General features: G+C 48.7%; 1 long non-coding RNA gene across 1 annotated transcript; it reads right to left on the bottom strand.

The window, feature by feature from the left end:
* Positions 1 to 16,076: 16,076 nt before the first annotated feature.
* Positions 16,077 to 19,184, bottom strand: LOC148217816 (uncharacterized). Its single transcript, XR_015800720.1, has 3 exons — positions 18,725 to 19,184; positions 17,964 to 18,062; positions 16,077 to 16,397 (listed from the first exon to the last, which is right to left on the bottom strand). It is a non-coding gene; the product is annotated as an uncharacterized LOC148217816 (long non-coding RNA).
* Positions 19,185 to 23,422: the final 4,238 nt, after the last annotated feature.

Genomic DNA, 23,422 nt, shown 5'->3' with positions numbered 1-23,422 from the left:
TTGAATTCCAGGATAAGTTTTACAAGCTGCCAAATGAGGGAGTAAAAAGACACAAAAATGAAACCGAGGAGCATTCATGAGGTTCCTGGGAGTCCATTACACTGTTGTCATAGAATTCTTAATGAGTTTTGAGCTTTTAATGACAACAATTCAGTACTTTCTTTGGATTATTCACTGTGTAGGATTTGGGTTTATCTGGATTTTAAAGGCGTCGTGGTGGCCCTGACACTGCTCAGGAGCTGGTAGGAAAAGCAGGGTCAGAGCTCTGGCAGGCACAGGGTGTTTTTCCCAGAGTGGACTGTGGAGGAATTGTTTGGGCCTTGGATTGTCCCTCTGGGTGATGCCAGTGCTGTGATTTGTGTAATTTCCATACATTTAACTCCCAATACTTCCCAGCCCAGGAGCTGAGCTGACAGGGCAGCACACAGATTGTTCTCTGTGCTGTGCCCCGATTTGGGGTTGGCTGTCAGCTTTGCTAGCTCCCGTGAATTATGCCCATAGCCCCGAATTCCCTGCTCAATTCCCACTGCCATAACCTCACAGCGCCTCATGGAGTGGGGATATACTGTGGCAGGAAGCTCAGCAGCATCGGCACAGGGACAGGTGTATATCCCAAAGAATTTGCTGTTTCAACCCTCATCCCCAGCCCCGCCGATGTCCCTGGGGGGCACTTGACAGAGTTACCTGGATTTCAGCTGATTTCACCCCCCCGAGCTCGGGCTCCAGGTGATCTTTTCAAGCAGAGAAGGCAGGGGCCGGAGGCGCTCGTGGCCCGTGCCGAGGCAGTCCCTGGGCCACGAGAGGACATCTCTCCTGCAGAATTTCAGTTCTTTCCAGAGCCTCAGCAGTGACAGAGGACAAAGAGGAAGATGAGGAGGAGGAAGAAGGGGGAGAGGGTTTGAGAGGAGGGAAGCCCAAATCCGTGCTGTGTGCGGAGCTCCGACAGCACGCTGCAGCCCGCAGCTCAGTGTGAGCACGGGGCAGAGGAGGCGATTTCTGGGCATTCAATCACCCTGAGGCGGGCCCGGCACCGCCCCTGCAGCACCGTCCCCAACACAGCTCGGTACCGCTCCGGGATCACCCGGCCCGCCCCCGGTGCCGCCCGGGGACCACTGGGGACCGCCCCTAAAGCACCGCCCCGGCCCCGCCCGGTCCCGTCCCCGGGACCTCCGTGCCCCGCCTCGCCAAGCCCCCGGCTCCGCCCCGAGCCTGCCCGGGCTGCGCCGGGACCATCGCTGGCGGCCCCGCCCCTCTTCCCCGGGCCGAAGCGGGCTGAAGGAGATGTCCGCACGATTGGAAACGCCGCCGAAAATCGCACCCGTGGGATCGGTGTCGGCGTCGTGCCGCAGGCATCCCACTAGAGCGAGCGGGCTCCTTGCTGTGCCACCCTCCTTTTTGCCAGCCAGAGTTAGAAGGTCGGGGAGCGACACCCCGAGCCGCCATCTTGGGAGAGGCAGGCGCGCAGTACCGCGCTCTGCCCACAGGGTGGCGCTTGGGAGACAGGCAAGGGATGGAATCAAGGAGTGTCCCAATCCTTGAGGAATCCCCCTGAATGAACGCCCCAAAAAAACCCCGACCAGAACTGACAAACCTCCTGCCTCTGTATGAGTGCAAAGGGTGTGCAAGGAGTGTGCAATAGTGTGCATTAGCAATCGATCGGCAGGCATTAGCAATCGATCGCCGATCTAATCGATCGGCAGGCGCGATCAATCGATCGCCGATCTAATCGATCGGCAGGCGCGATCAATCGATCGCCGATCTAATCGATCGGCAGGCATTAGCAATCGATCGCCGATCTAATCGATCGGGCAGGCGCGATCAATCGATCGCCGATCTAATCGATCGGCAGGCATTAGCAATCGATCGCCGATCTAATCGATCGGCAGGCGCGATCAATCGATCGCCGATCTAATCGATCGGCAGCATTAGCAATCGATCGCCGATCTAATCGATCGGCAGGCCGCGATCAATCGATCGCCGATCTAATCGATCGGCAGGCATTAGCAAATCGATCGCCGATCTAATCGATCGGCAGGCACGATCAATCGATCGCTGATCTAATCATAGGCACGCATTAGCTATCGATCGCCGATCTGATTTTTCCCGCCATTTCTCAATGATTTTTTCCCCATTTCTCACTGATTTTTCCCCAATTTTTCATGCATTTTTTCCGCAATTTTCGTGGATTTTTTCCCATATTTTCCCCATTTCTCACTGATTTTTTTCCCCCATTTCTCAATGATTTGTTTCCCCAATTTATCAAAGATTTTTTTTCCCCATTTCACCATGATGTTTTCCCCCATTTCTCACTGATTTTTTCCCCCCATTTTTCCATGGATATTTCCCGATTTTCCCCCCATTGCTCACTGATTTTTTGCCCCCATTTCTCTCTGAATTTTCCCCCATTTTCCATGCATTTTTCCCCCCATTAATCACTGATTTTTTCCCCATTTATCACTGATATTTGCCCCCATTTCTCTCTGAATTTTTCCTTCATTTTTCATGCATTTTTCCGCCCATTAATCACTGATTTTCTCCCCATTTATCACTGATTATTGCCCCATTTTTCACTTATTTTTTCACCACAGCATCGGCCACCACAGCACGAGCGACAACAGCTCGCTCTGTTCCCGCCATTGCCCATGGATTGTTCCTGTTTTCCATGGATTTTTTCCCCATTTCTCACTGATCCCCCCCCCCCCCCCCATTTCTCACTGAATATTCCCCCATTTTCATCGACTTTTCCCCCATTTCTCACTGATTTTTTCCCCATTTCTCAATTATTTTTTCCCCCACTTTTCCCCGTTTCTCACTGATTTATTCCCCCCATTTTTCATGGATTTTTTTCCCCCATTTCTCACTGATTTTTTCCCCGTTTTTTCAAAGATTCCCCCCCCGTTTTTCACTGATTTTTCTCCATTTCTCACTGATTTTCCCACCATTTTTCATGTGGTTTTTTTCCATTTCTCACTGATGTTTTACCCCATTCTTATTACCATTCTCATAGCTCTATTTTATATTTATACATATTCTTATATTTGCATTATTTCTGTTATACACTAGATTTTTCATAGATATTTGCTACTTAGATTTCATTATATTTTACATGTATACCAATCTATTTCTATTCTTTATATTTTATTTTTATATTAGCTATAAAAACCGTGCCTCTACCCAAATAAAAAGCATTTAAACATTCCTTTTAGACTATATTTAGCTATTTTTTATGGTTCTGTTTTTCATGCATTCTACACCCACCCCTCCCTGTCAATGTTCTGGCACCCAGCATGACCCCCCCCCCCCCCCCCCCATGCCCGACTCACCTGCTCCTCCAGCGCAGCCCGGCTCCCTTTCCCAGGGACCTTGGGGTGCCCCAAACCACGTCGGAGCCCCCAGTCTCCACACCCTCCCCCTCCGTAGGGAACGGGAATGGGATGGGGAGCACACAGGACAAGAAAGGAACACAAAAGACACACTGGACAGAGAGAAGAAAAGGGCTGGAAGCTGGATATGAGGATGAAAGTGGAGCAGCAACAAACCTCAGGACTCTTGACTAGAGAGTGTGGCTGCTGAACGTCTCAAAAAAAACCCCCAGCTCCAACACAACATGCTGTGCTCACGGCTCGGCCTGGGACTCATCAGTGAACATCTCTCTCTTGCCAGGGCCATAAAGCCCCCGAGAAAACACGAGGTGAGGTTGATGCGCTCCGGCTTTGCTCCTGCTCAGCCCTAACCCCAGCCCCTGCTGCCAGTGAGCACCCTGATCTCTGAACCTCTTCTCAGCTTGTTTGTACGCTTCCAAATTCCTTCCTCTTTCTTCAAGCTTCATCTGTTTCCTGGCATTGGGAGAATGACAAGTGTTTAGCACAGCGCAATGAATACAACAGTCTCATTTTCAGAAGACACAACTGAACGAGAACCGACAGCAGCACTGCTTCGAGACAATCTGGGCACACGTTTCCCTTCCAGCAATCTGAGTGTTCTTTTGTGTCACGCCTGAAATCCTGAAAATGGTTTTTTGAGAAAAATTATCCATAACTAGAAAACAATCAAACCAAATAAATAGAACCCCTAGGATATAATAACAGCCCATATACTACAACACTCCAATTCTAATATTAATAAGAAAACAGAAATTAGCTACACAGCATTACCTCAAACAAACACTACATACTGGCAAGAATCAAAGCCACCACAAAATAATTCAAAAACTACCCTATGCCTTATGCTACAGGCTAGAACGCCATCGGCAAACCTTATCAAGGTATCCTTTAAAAACAACGCCCCACCAAAAACAAAAACAACACAAAACGCCATTCAAGAACTCCCTTATCAACACCTGAATGAAAAAACATGGCATTAGATAAATAGACCATAGCCCTTATCATACACCATCTACAAACAAAATAAAGCTATACCATACATCCTCGAAAACCACCTTCAAAGCACGACATTAGAAAAACAAAACTTCCCAGAATTAAAAGCTGTATCTAACAAAAGCCGTCTGATAAAATTAACAACCAAGCCCCCACCATCAGAGCTGCCCCTACTAAACTCCCCATCGTACATATGAAAAATCAGTTTTAAAAACCTACTTCAATTCATTCTGCCTCAAATACAAAGCCATCCAGAAAGTTACCTTCACTCAAAAACAAAAGCGCACGTAGTAAATAACATTAAAAAATAAATCAGCACACTACACACCACAAGCATAAAATATTGAATTAAAACCAAAAATACCCCTATTCATTAAAGAGCCCAGCCGCAAGCTATATTTAACTATAACTTCGTGCAAACGTACACATATCATTAAAATAGATTTCTTTCAGAATACAACTGATGATCTAAAATAGTAAAATGGCCGAGAACGATATTATAATAGGATATCCTCGATCATCCTCCCGCAAATTCTCTCCACTGTATTGTCCGACACACACCGGAAAAAAAATCCAGTTTTTACTTTTTTCAGCTAACTTCTCATTTATTAGCTGAGAGGAATGTTGAATTTGTCTTTACAAATGAGCTGTGGATCAGCCTGTAGATAAGGCTAGCACTGAGAGATAAAAGAAACAATGGGATGGATTCCACTGATTGATGAATGGAAAGAGATATTTGCCTTTACAAACAAACTGCAGGGCTGCTGATAAATGAAATTGGATATCGAAAGATGAAAGAAGCAACGGGGGGAAACTATGAATTCTATAAGAATTAAAAATTAAAAGGGAGGGTTATACATTAGAGGGGAATTTCAGGTATCAGGCGTTCCGGGAAGTCTGTGCCTCTCAAGTACCTCAGCCAATGGGAAAAGAGAGAGGGAAATGCGGCCGGGAAAATAGGATAAAAAGGAGGCTGCGTCCTCCAAAAATTTGAGAGATCCCAGGGGAATGTCCCATGGCCTCTCCCTTTATTCGAATAAAGCAAAAAGGACTCCTCCGTTTCCTTTTTGGACATAAACCGCTGGTGTTTGTGGATTAATTTTCCTGACATTTAGCAACATATTGTTTAAAAAAAAAAAAAAAAAAAAAATAAGTGATCCAGAAGAGGGCAACATTGACAGCCATTCCAAGACAGGATGAACAAATGCTTTCACATTGACAGAGGATGCTGCGATGTTCTGAGAACAGAAGATAGAATAAAATAAAGGAAGGTGATGTTACAAGACAGAAAAGGGTAAAATAAAAGGAGTACCTGAGACTGGAGGGCGGGGGGGAAGAAAATGGGGAAATATTAATTGCTACACACTAGGTACAAATGCTTTTTACAAGTAATTTATGAGAAGCAAGCTAAAAGCGTCTTACTGCTGCTAGTGATATCATGCTCCAAGCTCTGCTAATAATTCCTATTTCTAGCAATAGTTAAATTGAACTCACTACATTCCAACTATTTTTCTGCTTGTTTAGATGGCAGATCCGTTTGGAACACACCTTAGTATAGCAAATTCTATGCCCAGCTAGGGACCTCTCAGTTCTTCCATAAAACATTTTCTTCTGCATTATGGCAAGCCTTTGTTTTAGCTTGACAGCTTTCTTGAAACTTAAATTTACGCATGTATCCAAAGACATTTGCAATTCCAGAAATCGGTAGGCACATAATATGGAAAGTAAATAACATTCTCGAGAGGGAGTTGCTTTGTTACTGAGGGGATGAAAAGCAAGGCTAGAGCTAGTAGAACTACCCAAGAAATTGGACTTAACGCAGCTTTTACAAGGCTCAAAGTAGCCATACCGAGATGTTTGAGCTAAAAGCCCCAGTTACCAGACTTACAGGCCTAATAGTTATCACCACACCACATTCCCTGGTTGCAGTATTTTTAACAGCAGTGCAGAACGCTACTGAAAATTATTTTTAGGTTGAATTGTTCTCTCCCCTCACTGCCTGTGTAGCTGTTAGAGGCTTCCAGGAGGCTGGGGAAGCAGACTGCTGGTTTCACTTCCAGACAGGTCACTTCCGTGGTCTGCTGGAGGGCACTTTGAAGCCCGTGTCCTTTTCTTGCTCTATTGTATCTGACAACTTTCCTCCCCCACGTCTGTTTTTTAGCGGGCAGCATTTTTGGAGGGCCAGTCAAAGACCTCAGGCTCCGAGAGAATTCGTCTGCTTTGCTCTGTTTATGTGTGCAACAGATGGGAGCAGCAACTAAGTCAAGTAGTAACTTCTGAGCTGCCCAGTTATCAGTAAACCAAAATATTCTTTTGTGACTCTCGCCAGACGAACATATCATCCTATCCGAGTCACACACTGCCCCTCTGGCATTTTCCAGTCAGACAAAGAATTCCTGGCCCCTTCCTTGCATGAACCTCAGCTCTCCACCTTGTTCCAGAAAGAGTTCTAGATCCAAGGCCCAGTGAGCCAGCTACCCTTTGCTGCCCTGAGCAGTATGGAAACAGCCAAGCCCCAGCCCTGCAGCCCTGCCTAACTCGCCTTTGCCTCCCAAACCTGAACCTTTTCCTTGGCTGTGGCATCCTCACTCATGCAATCCTGAAGACAAAAATCTGATTTGGCAGGTGAGGCCGTTTCTAACGCAAAAGCTTCACCAAGGTTTCTCTCCCAACTTCAGCCTTAAACAGTCCTGTCCTCCTCAGACAGCCCCCACCTCCAGCCTTTAGCTGTAAATACTTACTGTTTTATAGCTAATGCTTGCCACCCCTCAAAATTAAGTCTTTTGATATGCATTTACATCCCTCCCTAACCGTGTCCTCATCACCCTTCCCAAACTCAGCCTCATCTCCAGGCCTAGAACCTCTCCCTAGGTGAGGGACTGTCCTCGGGTAGGAGTGCTGACAGACCTGTGCATGAGCCCAGCTGCATAGCCCGTGCTAATCCCAGCCCAGCTCTAGCCTTTAAACCCACTGGGGCTTTGGTACTGGAGGCCCAGTTACAGTAACCCCTGTGGCCGTTCCGCTTCCAGGCCATCTGGGAGTTGTGATCCCCCACCCTACACCACTTTGGTGAGAAATGCATTCCTTTCTTACAATAAAGTTTTCATTTTATGTCTAAATTCAAGCATTCCGAGAAAACGTGTAGCAATTATATCAAGACAGACATGACAGGCACCAACATTAGTCTTTCATTACACACTTTTCATGCCTTCTCTCCACAGATTTCTTTGAGGCAACTCTGACTCCTTTTCTCACAGGCAGCTCCACACAGCACCGACTCCTCCTCTCCTCTGTACGACTGGCTAAACCCCAGCCTGTCCCTTCCCCAGCCACCTGAGCCTGTCTGTCCCACACACAGCATCCTCTCACCTTGTCCATCCCTTGCACGGCCACGTGTCCCTTCCTCCTCGCAGCACAGCCAGCAGGCTCCAGCCCACACTGCAGCAGGCTCTGCACCTCCTGCTGGAGCTGTGCTTAGTGAAACTGGCAGCCAGCTGACCCACGCTTTTATAACAACCAGCCTCACTGGGCAGGCAAGGCTGTTTCCACTCCTTGCTAATCAGTACAGCTGTAACTCGTTGGCAACTAGTGCCTTCTGCACTATCCTTACAAACTATTCTCCTACAGAAATGGACCGGAATTCCGCGGGGATTTTCCGGGGATTCCGGGGGGATTTTCTGGGGATTCCGGGAGGATTTTGTCGGGAATTCCGGGGGGATTTTGTCGGGGATTCCGGGGGGAATTTCTGGGGGATTCCGGGGGGATTTTATCGGGGATTCCTGGGGGATATTCCCGGGGATTCCGGGGGGATTTTATCGGGGATTCTGGGCATATTTTCTCGCGGATTCCGGGGGGATTTTCTCAGGGATTCCGGGGAGATTTTATCGGGGATTCCGGGGGGATTTTTCCCGGGAAATGCGGGGGGCTTTTTCCCCGCGATTCCAGGGGGATTTTCCAGGGGATTCCAGGGGGATTTTATCGGGGATACCTGGGGGATTTTCCAGGGGATTCCTGGGGGATTTTCCCGGGGATTCCGGGGGGATTTTCACGGGGATTCCGGGGGGATTTTCACTGGGATTCCGGGGCGATTTTCTCGGGGATTCCTAGGGGATTTTCCAGGGGATTCCGGGGTGATTATCCCGGGGATTTTCCTGGGGGATTTTCCCGGGGATTCCGAGGGGATATTCCCGGGGAATTCCGGGGGGATTTTCTCCGGGATTCCGGGGGGATTTTCCAGGGGTTTCAGCGAGGAATTTCCCGGGGAATTCCCGGTGGATTTTCCAGGGGATTCCGGGTGGATTTTCTCGGGGATTCCGGGGGGATTTTCCCGAGTATTCCGGGGGGAATTTTTCGGGGAGTCCGGAGGGATTTTCCCGGGGTATCCGGGGTGATTTTACGAGGAATTCCGGGGGGATTTTCCCGAGTGTTCCGGGGGGATTTCCTCGGGGATTACGGGATGATTTTCTCGGGCAATTCCGGGGGATGTTCTCGGGTATTCCGGGGCCATTATCTCGGTGATTCCGGGGAGATTTTCTCGGGGATTCCGAGATTATTTTCCCGGGGAATTCATGGGGATTTTCCCGGGGATTCCGGGGGGATATTCGCGGGGATTCCGGGGGATTTTCTCGGAGATTCCGGGGGGATTTTCATGGGGATTCCGGGGTATTTTCTCCTGGATTCCGGGGAATTTTCCGTGGATTCCTGGGGGATTTTGCCGAGTATTTCGGGAGAATTTTCTCGGGGATTCCGGGGTGATTTTCCCGGGAAATTCCGGGGGATTTTCTCGGGGATTCCGGGGGATTTTTTCGGGGAGTCCGGAGGGATTTTCCCGGGGATTCCGGGGGGATTTTACGAGGAATTCCGGGGGGGTTTTCTCGGCGATACCGGGGGGATATTCTCGGGGATTCCGGGATGATTTTCCCGGGGAATTCCAGGGGATTATTCCGGCGATTCCGGGGGGATTTTCTCGGTGATTGCGGGGGGATTTTCTCGGGGATTCCGGGGGGATTATCCCGGGGAATTCTAGGGGATTTTCTCGGGGATTCCGGGGGGATTTTCCCGGGGAATTCCGGGGGGATTTTCTCGGGGAGTCCGGGGAGATTTGCCCGGGGATTCCGAGGGATTTTCAGGGGAATCCGGGGGGATTTTCTCGGGGATTCAGGGGGGTTTTTCTCGGGGATTCAGGGGGGATTTTCCAGGGGATTCCGGGGGGATTTTCTCGCGTATTCCCGGGGCATTTTCCTGGAGATTCCAGGGGGATTTTATCGGGGATTCCGGGGGGATTATCCAGGGGATTCCGGGGGGTTTTTCCAGGGGATTCCGGGCATATTTTCCCGAGTATTACGGGCGAATTTTCTCGGGGATTCCGGGGAGATTTTCTTGGGGATTCCGGGGGGGCTTTCACAGGGATTTCTGGGGGATTTTCGCGTGGATTCCGGGGGGATTTTCTCGCGGATTCCGGGGGCTATTTTCCCGGGGATTCCGGGGGAAATTTCTCGGGGAGTCCGGGGGGATTTTCTAGGGGAATTCCGGGGGATTTTCTCGGGGATTCTGGGGGGATTTTCCCGGCGATTCCGGGTTGATTTTCCCGGGGACTCCGGGGGATTTTCTCGGGGATTTCTGGAGGATTTTCCCGGGGATTCCGGGCGGATTTTCTCGTGGATTCCGGGAGGATTTTCTCTTGGATTCCGGGAGGATTTTCCCGGGGAATTCCGAGGGATTTTCAGGGGAATCCGGGGGGATTTTCTCGGGGATTCCGGGGGGATTTTCTCGGGGATTCCGGGGAGATTTTCTCACGTATTCCCGGGGCATTTTCCTGGAGATTCCAGGGGGGTTTTATCGGGGATTCCGGGGGGATTATCCAGGGGATTCCGGGGGGATATTGCAGAGTATTCCGGGGGGATTTTCTGGGGGATTCCGGGGGGATTTTCCCGGCGAATTCCGGGGGGATTTTCTCGGGGATTCCTAGGGGATTTTCCAGGGGATTCCGGGGTGATTATCCCGGGGATTTTCCTGGGGGATTTTCCCGGGGATTCCGGGGGATTTTCTCGGGGATTCCGGGTTGATTTTCCCGGGGAATTCCGAGGGATTTTCTCGGGGATTCCGGGGGAATCTTCCAGGGGATTCGGGGCGGATTTTCTCGGGGATTCCGGGGAGATTATCCCGGGGATTTCGGGGAGATTTTCTGGGGGATTCCTGGGGGATTTTCTCGGGGATAGCGGACGGATTATCACGGGGATTCCGGGATGAGTTTCTCGGGGAATTCAGGGGGATTTTCCAGGGGATTCCGGGGGGATTTTCCCGGGGAATTCCGGGGGATTTTCTCGGGGATTCCGGGGGGTTTTTCCCGGGGATTCCCGGGGATTTTCTCTCGGATTTTTCCCCCAATTTTTCAAGCATTTTTTCCCGCAATTTTCCTGGATTTTTCCCAAATTTTCCCCATTTCTCACTGATTATTTTCCCCATTTCTCAATGATTTTTGCCCCAATTTATCAAAGATTCTTTTCCCCATTTCTCACTGATGTTTTTCCCCATTTTCCCCCCATTTCTCACTGATTTTTATCCCCCATTTTTCAATGATTTTTCCCCATTTCTCTCTGATTTTTGCCCCATTTCACCATGATGTTTTCCCCATTTCTCACTGATTTTTCCGTTGATTTTTCATGGATTTTTCCACCCATTTTTCGTGGATTTTTTCCCCATTTTTCCCCATTTCTCACTGATTTTTTCCCCCATTTATCACTCCTTTTTCCCCATTTTTCCCCATTTCTCACTGATTTTTTCCGCCATTTTTCATTGATTTTTTCCGCCATTTTTCATGGATGTTTCCCCCAATTTTCATGGATATTTCCTGATTTCCCCCCCCCCATTTCTCACTGATATTTGCCCCCATTTCTCTCTGAATTATTCCCCCCATTTTTCATGCATTTTCCCGCCCATTAATCACTGATTTTTTCCCCATTTCTCACCGACTTTTCCCCCCATTTCTCACTGATTTTTATCCCCCACTTCTGACTGATTTTTCCCAATTTTTCGTTGATCTTTTTCCCCATTCCTCACCGATTTTTCCCCCATTTCTCTCTGATTTTTCCATCATTTTTCATGGTTTTCCCCCCCATTTCTCACTGATTTTACCCCCTTTCTCACTGATTTTATTAATGTTTGTATTTCTATTTCTATTTATATTTATATTTATTATTATTGTTTTGCATGTTTATGTTTATGTTTATGTTTATGTTTATGTTTATGTTTATGTTTATGTTTATGTTTATGTTTATGTTTATATCTATGCAGGTTAACGTTTGTGCATGTTTATGTCTATGTTTATATTTATGCATATTTATTTTTATGCCGGCGAACGCGGGCAGGCGTTTTATGTAAACGCCTATCCGCCGGGGTCCTAGAGAGGCCGCCATCTTGAGCGTGTCGGGACTCTCAAAATGGCGCCTCGGGCGGCACCCCGCCTGACCTGCCAAAAATGGCGGCAGAAAGGGCGGGAAAAAATCAGGACCCCGGTGTGTAGGCATAAGATGCCTGATTACATCGCCGACGCCGATCCGCTCGCCGACAATTTTCCCGGACGTGTCAGAGCGTGCCGACAACGGCCGCGCGGTCCGCGGTGCCGCGGGCGTGAGGGCGCCGGCGGGCGCGGACAGGCGTTTTATGTAAACGCCTATCCGCCGGGGTCCTAGAGAGGCCGCCATCTTGAGTGTGTCGGGACTCTCAAAATGGCGGCTCGGGCGGCACCCCGGCTGACCTGCCAAAAATGGCGGCAGAAAGGGCGGGAAAAAATCAGGACCCCGGTGTGTAGGCATAAGATGCCTGATTACATCGCCGACGCCGATCCGCTCGCCGACAATTTTCCCGGACGTGTCAGAGCGTGCCGACAACGGCCGCGCGGTCCGCGGTGCCGCGGGCGTGAGGGCGCCGGCGAGCGCGGACAGGCGTTTTATGTAAACGCCTATCCGCCGGGGTCCTAGAGAGGCCGCCATCTTGAGCGCTGCCGCAGGGCTGGGTCCCGGCCCGCGGGCCCTTCCGCCATCCTGAGAGGGGCACGGTGCAGTACCCGCCTGTGTCCACACGGCGGCAGCACTGCCGCCCAACTCAGCCCGGCACTGCCGCCCTGTCAGGGACAGACAGAGAAGGGAGAGAGTTCCAAGCACCAGAGTCCCCACCCGTCATAAAATCCTCTCAATGAACGCCCCAAAAAAACCCCGACCCAAACTAAAAATGCCCTGCCTCTGACCAAATGAAAAAAAAAACCTTTTATATATATAAATCATCTATTTTTTAATATTTAATTTCTAGTCATAATCTAGACATATTTCATATATTCAATTTAATTGCTATTCTATTTATCATATATACAATATTATTTTATTATTCATTATATACATAGATTTATATTACTAATGTTATTTCTATTTTATCTATATCCATCTATATTTGGAGGTTCATAGTTTTTAATATTATTTCTTTAAAAGCTCTGCCTCTAACCAAATAGAAACAAAAAACTCGATTATTTTAAATTATATTTGAATATATTTTTCTATTTAGTTTTCATATTTATATCTGTAGATTTATATGTCTATATTGTGTATTCTATATTTATATACTATTTAATGTAGTTTTTACTAGTATATTAATATACTAGATGCTATTTACATTCTATTATAACATACTATTTAATAGAACATATTAAAATCGATAAATTATTTCTATTACATACTACATACATGTATTTTATATTTATATTTATTTCTATAGATTTATACTTACATATATATATGCATATATAGTTATAATAATTTTATGTCAGTATCTATTTTTGCATATTTGTATATTTTTGCCTATATTATTTTCAAAAAACCCTCCTCTAACCAAATAAAAACCAATAAAACATTCCTTTTAAAGTCTGAATATTTATATATTTCTATTTTCATAACATAATATAATGTAATGTAATATATTTATATATTGGTTTCTTATATTTGCTTCTATATTTTTATTCTTTATCTTTTCTATTTACAGTATCTATTAAAAAACCCTACCTCTATCCAAACACAAGCCAATAAAACATTCCTTTTAGACTATATTTAGCTATTTTTTAAGGTTCTGTTTTTCATGCATTCTACACCCACCCCTCCCTCTCAATGTTCTGGCACCCACCATGACCCCCCGCCATGCCCGACTCACCTGCTCCTCCAGCGCAGCCCGGCTCCCTCTCCCAGGGACCTTGGGGTGCCCCAAACCACGTCGGAGCCCCCCTCAGCCTTTTTTCCTCACCCCAAAGAAGGCACAGAACGACTCCTTTAATGAAGTTGTTTTAACAATTGTAAGGCTAGAGCTTTTGGTATCCACTGCTTGCCATCCCTTGTAAACCAATTTTTTTCTTCTTTCTTCTGCAGCTTAATAAACCTCTTTTTTCCCCCATAGTTTTCCAAATGCATGTATTACCGCATATGCATATTTAGAATCAGTAAATATATTTAATGTCTTGTCCTGCTATAATTCACAGGCTCTCACAAGCGTGTGCAGCTCTGCTGTCTGAGCTGACCAGGTGGCTGGTAACCTCCCCCCTTCCTTTAATTGCTTTCCATTCACGATAGAGTATCCTGTAAATCATGAAGAATGGGGGGAAAAATCAGTGAGAAATGGGGAAAAAAATCCCTGAAGAATGGGGGGAAAAATCAGTGAGAAATGGGGAAAAGTGGGGAAAAAATCCGTTAGAAATGGGTGGGGAAATTCCATGAAAAATGGCGAAAGAAATCAGTGAGAAATGGGGAAAAATGGGTAAAAAATCAGTGCGAAATGGGGGGGGGGGAATCAATGAGAAATCGGGGAAAAACATAAGTAAGAAACGGGGGGGAAAAGTCCATGAAAAATGGGGAAAAATCAGTGGGAAATGGGGATAAATCTGGAAAAAATCCATGAAAAATGGGGAAAAAAATCAGTGAGAAATGGGGAAAAAAATCCCTGAAAAATGGGGGAAAATATCAGTGAGAAATGGGAAAAAATGGGGAAAAAAATCATTGATAAATCGGGGGAAAAATCAGTGTGAAAGGGGGGGAAAAATCGGGATCGGGGACGTGGACCGGGACTGGGATCGGGGACCGGGACGGGGAAATGGGACAGGGACCGGGATCGCGGACGGGGACCTGGGACAGGGACCGGAACCGGGATCGGGGACGGGGACTGGAGACAGGGACCGGGACCGGGACCGGGATTGGGGACTGGGACCAGGACCGTGATCGGGTTCCGGGACGGGGAACTGGGACTGGGACCAGGATCGGGGACCGGAACCGGGGACTGGGACCGGGACCAGGACTGGGGACGGGGACTGGGGACAGTGACCGGGACTGCAATCGGCACCGCCCCCCGAACCGCTCCCGGAACCGCTCCCCGGGCTACCCCGGCACGGCGACCGGGAACGCCCCCGGCACCGCCCCGGCACCGCCCCCGGTGCCGCCCCCGGCACTGCCCCGGCACCGCCCCGGGTAGCGCCCCCGGCACCGCCCCCGGGGCGGGCCGCCGAACGCACGCGATGACGCGCGGGGGGCGGGACGGCGCGGGGCGGTGACGCGCTTCATGCCAGGAGCAGGGCCGGGTGCGACGAAGACGGGAGCGGGCCGACCCGATACCGCGCGGGGCCGCGGGCCCGGCGGAGCCCGGCCCGCTGGGTAGGGGCCGCCAATGGCACCGGGGCTTCTGCTTCGGCTTCTGTCCGTGTCGGCGGGGAGGCCCCAGCCAGCGGTGCCCCTCTCCCTCGGCGACACGGGCGTGGAACTCGGCATCGGGCGCTGCATCGCCGCGGACAGCAGGGGGCGCACGGGTACCGATACTGCCATGGGGCCCGGCGCTGCTCTCCTGCTCCGCCGCCAGGCGGCGCTGCGCTGCCGTCCTGCCGCGCCTCCGGGCACGCTCGGTTTCCTCGGGACCCCGGGCCCCGCCTGTCCCGCCGCTGCGGAGGCGGGGGATGCTTTATGGGACTGCCCGAGCTGGCGGTGCCGGGTCTGGGGCGTTGGGGCGCGCCTTGGGGGGCTGCGGGTGCGCTCGTTTCCTCTTCTGCATGGCCTTCTGTGTGAGCATCTCTCGTTGCGACTGCTCTTGGAGAGTCAAACCCCTCCTCCTAAGTGGTCTCAGGAGCCTGGCAGGGTGAGTTTTGTTTCACAGGGGAAAGGGCCACTGGTCGTGTCCAGAGACCTGTGCACCCAGCCAGGTTTCTGCCTGATAAAATTCCAAATGGATGAGGATTTCTCCCAGCCCCAAGCTGCCCCCACCTGTAACCCTGGCTGCCTTTGGGGTGCCCAAAGCCTCCTCTGTGCAGATCTCAGGAACCTGGGAGGGGTGAACAATGTTGCACAGGGAAAAACCCCACAGATTTTATCTCCGGGCCTGGGGCCAGGAGCAGGCATTTGCGTGCTATAATTCCAGAAGGAGCACGGTGTCTCCCAGACCCAAGCCGCATCCAGCTGTGACCCAGCTGCTCTTGGAGTGCCAAAAGCCTCCTCGTAGCTGATCTCAGGAACCCTGGAAGGGTGAGTTTGGTTTCACAGGGAAAAGGCCTCCGTTTGTGTCCAGAGATTAAATAAGGGACTCTGCTTTTCCTCTAGTTCTCCTTCCTGTTTTCACCTGGGCTAGAAGGATGGGCATGGCCTGTATTTCTCATATCAAAGTGATGTTACTAAATTTGTCCAGAAGTTCTGATTGTTATTTTTATTAGTAGTAGTAATTTTCTGATAGAAAACACTCTCATTTTGCCTTTCCCACGTTGTTTCCAGGTGCTGCCCAGGATGGACATCTGTGGTCTCAGACAGTGATTCCCGAGGAGCAAGGAAAGCCTTTTCCTCACCTGCACAGTTCAGGTGGATGGGACAGAATTGGTGTGGCCTGACAAGGCAGGAAAAGCTGTCTGTGTTCTGGAGTGCCTTGAAAGCTTTCTCCGTCAGGTTTGGAAGGGGTTTCTCTTTGGGATTTCTTGTGATGCAGCACCACGGGTATCCCTTTGTGCCAAGTCCAGTGCTAAAGGATTGAAGAACTGACAAGTGGGGTCTGGGATGAAAATGCCGCTAATAAAATTAAGCAAAGAATACAATAAGAGAAATGAGCATCCTTTTAATGTCTGAAATAGTTAGGAATAAAAATGCTGGAAAAGGGCACTCTGAATTGGTGTCACTTGTCATGGATAAAACCCCAGAGTGAGGAATCAGAGCAGAAGTTGAGAGCTGGAATCCTTCTGCAGTCGACTTAATTTTCTTTTCCTCCTCTCTTTCAGGACAGGAAGAATCACGACTCTCCTGCCATCTTTGCCAAGAGCTGTGGTGTTTGATCAGCCAAAGCCCAGAGGCTTCAGCACCAGAGGTCTGAGCCTGGAGGGCTCCTGGTGCTGCCCGTGCTGTGGGCTATGTCAGAGGATGCAGGGTTCCTCTTTGCCTCCCTGCTGGGATTAACTGCCATGGGAATGTGGGATCTGGGTGAAACTCCAGCTCTCCTGGTGTTCAGGGGAGCAAGGTCTGAGGGACTCCTCTCTGGGGATGTGCGGTGAAGGACTGAATAGTGTGGAAGGAGAGTATTTATAAACTGTATCACTGTTTCTCCCAAAATTGGGGTGGAGCGGTGATGGGGGTGGTTGGGTTTGGTCTGGGCCTGTTATTCTTTGTGCAATTTTTAAATTCTCTTGTATGATTTACTGTCCGGTATCTTTCTAACAAAAGCTGACATAAATTTAGATTAAGGATTAGAACTTGGGTCCATTCATTGCAAACATTTGACAAGGCTGGAGGACTGGGGGTGGTGACTGCTCTCAGGAAAGGTTACTTATTAATACTGTGTCAGATTTCCCGCAGTGACTGTCAGGCCTGCATGGCTGTGAGTTCGTGCTCTTCTCACTGGGGAAATAAGTTCAGCAAAATTAGAAATGTTAGAAAAATCCAGCCAAAAATTCCACCTCTGTACCCTCTAAGTTTTCCCAGTTTTTCCCAGCTAGGAGCTGCACAGAAGTCAGGCAGGGGAAGTGACAACAGGGAACAGCTGAAAAATTCAAAGGCACAAAGAGGAAAGGGGAAAGGTTTCAGAAAACAATTCTATGGTCTAAGAATAATTTCTGATTCCCTACTGAGAAGAACACGAACTCACAGCCATTCAGGCCTGACAGTCCCCTGCAGTGAGAGCTCAGCACACATCCACAGAGGCAAGTCCAGCATCTTAAATGAAAAAATAAAAATAAAAACCAGAAGAAAAAGGTGATTTCTTCTGCTTCAGAGTTATTTCAAGTTCTTAAAGCCCAAGCAACATTTGCTCTTGATTTTGGTTGGGTGAATCATGAGCAGTGGGCACGGGTCATGCCATTCATTGAGCAGAAAACCCGGGGTCATTTAGAGGGGACACAAGAACTGTTTGTGTAGCGACCTCGGGCTGCAGAGGGGCAGGAGAAAGGCCAAGGGAGCTCCCTGGGGCCACCAGGGCCTGTGGGGAACAGAATGGACGCTTGGATTACCAGTGGAGGTGAGGAGTGGATCTGAGTTCATCTACAGGGAAATAAGGAGGGGATACTCTGGAGTGAAAAGCTGAGGTGATGAGTTCACCCACCTGGGCACGAGTCGTGTTTGCACAAAGTGGGAACAGAGGTGAAGGTCAATCCAAAGTCGATCCTGCTTGACCTCTGAATTCCAGGATAAGTTTTACAAGCTGCCAAATGAGGGAGTAAAAAGACACAAAAATGAAACCGAGAGCATTCATGAGGTTCCTGGGAGTCCATTACACTGTTGTCATAGAATTCTTAATGAGTTTTGAGCTTTTAATGACAACAATTCAGTACTTTCTTTGGATTATTCACTGTGTAGGATTTGGGGTTTATCTGGATTTTAAAGGCGTCGTGGTGGCCCTGACACTGCTCAGGAGCTGGTAGGAAAAGCAGGGTCAGAGCTCCTGGCAGGCACAGGGTGTTTTTCCCAGAGTGGACTGTGGAGGAATTGTTTGGGCCTTGGATTGTCCCTCTGGGTGATGCCAGTTGCTGTGATTTGTGTAATTCCATACATTTAACTCCCAATACTTCCCAGCCCAGGAGCTTGAGCTGACAGGGCAGCACACAGATTGTTCTCTGTGCTGTGCCCCGATTTGGGGTTGGCTGTCAGCTTTGCTAGCTCCCGTGAATTATGCCCATAGCCCCGAATTCCCTGCTCAATTCCCACTGCCATAACCTCACAGCGCCTCATGGAGTGGGGATATACTGTGGCAGGAAGCTCAGCAGCATCGGCACAGGGACAGGTGTATATTCCAAAGAATTTGCTGTTTCAAACCCTCATCCCCCAGCCCCGCCGATGTCCCTGGGGGGCACTTGACAGAGTTACCTGGATTTCAGCTGATTTCACCCCCCCGAGCTCGGGCTCCAGGTGATCTTTTCAAGCAGGAGAAGGCAGGGGCCGGAGGCGCTCGTGGCCCGTGCCGAGGCAGTCCCTGGGGCCACGAGAGGACATCTCTCCCTGCAGAATTTCAGTTCTTTCCAGAGCCTCAGCAGTGACAGAGGACAAAGAGGAAGATGAGGAGGAGGAAGAAGGGGGAGAGGGTTTGAGAGGAGGGGAAGCCCAAATCCGTGCTGTGTGCGGAGCTCCGACAGCACGCTGCAGCCCGCAGCTCAGTGTGAGCACGGGGCAGAGGAGGCGATTTCTGGGCATTCAATCACCCTGAGGCGGGCCCGGCACCGCCCCTGCAGCACCGTCCCCAACACAGCTCGGTACCGCTCCGGGATCACCCGGCCCCGCCCCCGGTGCCGCCCGGGACCACTGGGGACCGCCCCTAAAGCACCGCCCCGGCCCCGCCCGGTCCCGTCCCCGGGACCTCCGTGCCCCGCCTCGCCAAGCCCCGGCTCCGCCCCGAGCCTGCCCGGGCTGCGCCGGGACCATCGCTGGCGGCCCCGCCCCTCTTCCCCGGGCCGAAGCGGGCTGAAGGAGATGTCCGCACGATTGGAAACGCCGCCGAAAATCGCACCCGTGGGATCGGTGTCGGCGTCGTGCGCAGGCATCCCACTAGAGCGAGCGGGCTCCTTGCTGTGCCACCCTCCTTTTGCAGCCAGAGTTAGAAGGTCGGGGAGCGACACCCGAGCCGCCATCTTGGGAGAGGCAGGCGCGCAGTACCGCGCTCTGCCCACAGGGTGGCGCTTGGGAGACAGGCAAGGGATGGAATCAAGGAGTGTCCCAATCCTTGAGGAAATCCCCCTGAATGAACGCCCCAAAAAACCCCGACCAGAACTGACAAACCTCCTGCCTCTGTATGAGTGCAAAGGGTGTGCAAGGAGTGTGCAAATAGTGTGCATTAGCAATCGATCGGCAGGCATTAGCAATCGATCGCCGATCTAATCGATCGGCAGGCGCGATCAATCGATCGCCGAGCTAATCGATCGGCAGGCATTGGAAATCGATCGCCGATCTAATCGATCGGCAGGCATTAGCAATCGATCGCCGATCTAATCGATCGGCAGGCGCGATCAATCGATCGCCGATCTAATCGATCGGCAGGCATTAGCAATCGATCGCCGATCTAATCGATCGGCAGGCGCGATCAATCGATCGCCGATCTAATCGATCGGCAGGCATTAGCAATCGATCGCCGATCTAATCGATCGGCAGGCGCGATCAATCGATCGCCGATCTAATCGATCGGCAGGCATTAGCAATCGATCGCCGATCTAATCGATCGGCAGGCGCGATCAATCGATCGCCGATCTAATCGATCGGCAGGCATTAGCAATCGATCGCCGATCTAATCGATCGGCAGGCACGATCAATCGATCGCTGATCTAATCCATAGGCACGCATTAGCTATCGATCGCCGATCTGATTTTTCCCGCCATTTCTCAATGATTTTTTCCCCCATTTCTCACTGATTTTTCCCCAATTTTTCATGCATTTTTTCCCGCAATTTTCGTGGATTTTTTCCCATATTTTCCCCATTTCTCACTGATTTTTTTCCCCCATTTCTCAATGATTTGTTTCCCCAATTTATCAAAGATTTTTTTTCCCCATTTCACCATGATGTTTCCCCCATTTCTCACTGATTTTTTCCCCCATTTCTCACTGATTTTTTCCCCCCATTTTTCCATGGATATTTCCCGATTTTCCCCCCCATTGCTCACTGATTTTTGCCCCCATTTCTCTCTGAATTTTCCCCCCATTTTCCATGCATTTTTCCCCCCATTAATCACTGATTTTTTTCCCCATTTATCACTGATATTTGCCCCCATTTCTCTCTGAATTTTTCCTTCCATTTTTCATGCATTTTTCCGCCCATTAATCACTGATTTTCTCCCCATTTATCACTGATTATTGCCCCCATTTTTCACTTATTTTTTCCCCACAGCATCGGCCACCACAGCACGAGCGACAACAGCTCGCTCTGTTCCCGCCATTGCCCATGGATTGTTTCCCTGTTTTCCATGGATTTTTTCCCCATTTCTCACTGATCCCCCCCCCCCCCCCATTTCTCACTGAATATTCCCCCATTTTTCATCGACTTTTCCCCCATTTCTCACTGATTTTTTCCCCATTTCTCAATTATTTTTTCCCCCACTTTTCCCCGTTTCTCACTGATTTATTCCCCCATTTTTCATGGATTTTTTTTCCCCCATTTCTCACTGATTTTTTTCCCCGTTTTTCAAAGATTCCCCCCCCGTTTTTCACTGATTTTTCTCCATTTCTCACTGATTTTCCCACCATTTTTCATGTGGTTTTTTTCCATTTCTCACTGATGTTTTACCCCATTCTTATTACCATTCTCATAGCTCTATTTTATATTTATACATATTCTTATATTTGCATTATTTCTGTTATACACTAGATTTTTCATAGATATTTGCTACTTAGATTTCATTATATTTTACATGTATACCAATCTATTTCTATTCTTTATATTTTATTTTTATATTAGCTATAAAAACCGTGCCTCTACCCAAATAAAAAGCATTTAAACATTCCTTTTAGACTATATTTAGCTATTTTTTATGGTTCTGTTTTTCATGCATTCTACACCCACCCCTCCCTGTCAATGTTCTGGCACCCAGCATGACCCCCCCCCCCCCCCCCCCATGCCCGACTCACCTGCTCCTCCAGCGCAGCCCGGCTCCCTTTCCCAGGGACCTTGGGGTGCCCCAAACCACGTCGGAGCCCCCAGTCTCCACACCCTCCCCCTCCGTAGGGAACGGGAATGGGATGGGGAGCACACAGGACAAGAAAGGAACACAAAAGACACACTGGACAGAGAGAAGAAAAGGGCTGGAAGCTGGATATGAGGATGAAAGTGGAGCAGCAACAAACCTCAGGACTCTTGACTAGAGAGTGTGGCTGCTGAACGTCTCAAAAAAAACCCCCAGCTCCAACACAACATGCTGTGCTCACGGCTCGGCCTGGGACTCATCAGTGAACATCTCTCTCTTGCCAGGGCCATAAAGCCCCCGAGAAAACACGAGGTGAGGTTGATGTGCTCCGGCTTTGCTCCTGCTCAGCCCTAACCCCAGCCCCTGCTGCCAGTGAGCACCCTGATCTCTGAACCTCTTCTCAGCTTGTTTGTACGCTTCCAAATTCCTTCCTCTTTCTTCAAGCTTCATCTGTTTCCTGGCATTGGGAGAATGACAAGTGTTTAGCACAGCGCAATGAATACAACAGTCTCATTTTCAGAAGACACAACTGAACGAGAACCGACAGCAGCACTGCTTCGAGACAATCTGGGCACACGTTTCCCTTCCAGCAATCTGAGTGTTCTTTTGTGTCACGCCTGAAATCCTGAAAATGTTTTTTTGAGAAAAATTATCCATAACTAGAAAACAATCAAACCAAATAAATAGAACCCCTATGATATAATAACAGCCCATATACTACAACACTCCAATTCTAATATTAATAAGAAAACAGAAATTAGCTACACAGCATTACCTCAAACAAACACTACATACTGGCAAGAATCAAAACCACCACAAAATAATTCAAAAACTACCCTATGCCTTATGCTACAGGCTAGAACGCCATCGGCAAACCTTATCAAGGTATCCTTTAAAAACAACGCCCCACCAAAAACAAAAACAACACAAAACGCCATTCAAGAACTCCCTTATCAACACCTGAATGAAAAAACATGGCATTAGATAAATAGACCATAGCCCTTATCATACACCATCTACAAACAAAATAAAGCTATACCATACATCCTCGAAAACCACCTTCAAAGCACGACATTAGAAAAACAAAACTTCCCAGAATTAAAAGCTGTATCTAACAAAAGCCGTCTGATAAAATTAACAACCAAGCCCCCACCATCAGAGCTGCCCCTACTAAACTCCCCATCGTACATATGAAAAATCAGTTTTAAAAACCTACTTCAATTCATTCTGCCTCAAATACAAAGCCATCCAGAAAGTTACCTTCACTCAAAAACAAAAGCGCACGTAGTAAATAACATTAAAAAATAAATCAGCACACTACACACCACAAGCATAAAATATTGAATTAAAACCAAAAATACCCCTATTCATTAAAGAGCCCAGCCGCAAGCTATATTTAACTATAACTTCGTGCAAACGTACACATATCATTAAAATAGATTTCTTTCAGAATACAACTGATGATCTAAAATAGTAAAATGTCCGAGAACGATATTATAATAGGATATCCTCGATCATCCTCCCGCAAATTCTCTCCACTGTATTGTCCGACACACACCGGAAAAAAAATCCAGTTTTTACTTTTTTCAGCTAACTTCTCATTTATTAGCTGAGAGGAATGTTGAATTTGTCTTTACAAATGAGCTGTGGATCAGCCTGTAGATAAGGCTAGCACTGAGAGATAAAAGAAACAATGGGATGGATTCCACTGATTGATGAATGGAAAGAGATAGTTGCCTTTACAAACAAACTGCAGGGCTGCTGATAAATGAAATTGGATATCGAAAGATGAAAGAAGCAACGGGGGGAAACTATGAATTCTATAAGAATTAAAAATTAAAAGGGAGGGTTATACATTAGAGGGGAATTTCAGGTATCAGGCGTTCCGGGAAGTCTGTGA

The sequence above is a fragment of the Sturnus vulgaris genome, unplaced genomic scaffold (genome assembly GCF_052056855.1).
Source record: "Sturnus vulgaris isolate bStuVul1 unplaced genomic scaffold, bStuVul1.hap1 Scaffold_2166, whole genome shotgun sequence".
In the NCBI taxonomy this organism is placed as follows: Eukaryota; Metazoa; Chordata; class Aves; order Passeriformes; family Sturnidae; genus Sturnus; species Sturnus vulgaris.
The sequence above is the reverse complement of the archived record's forward strand: the minus strand, read 5'-3'. Positions and strand labels throughout refer to the sequence as shown.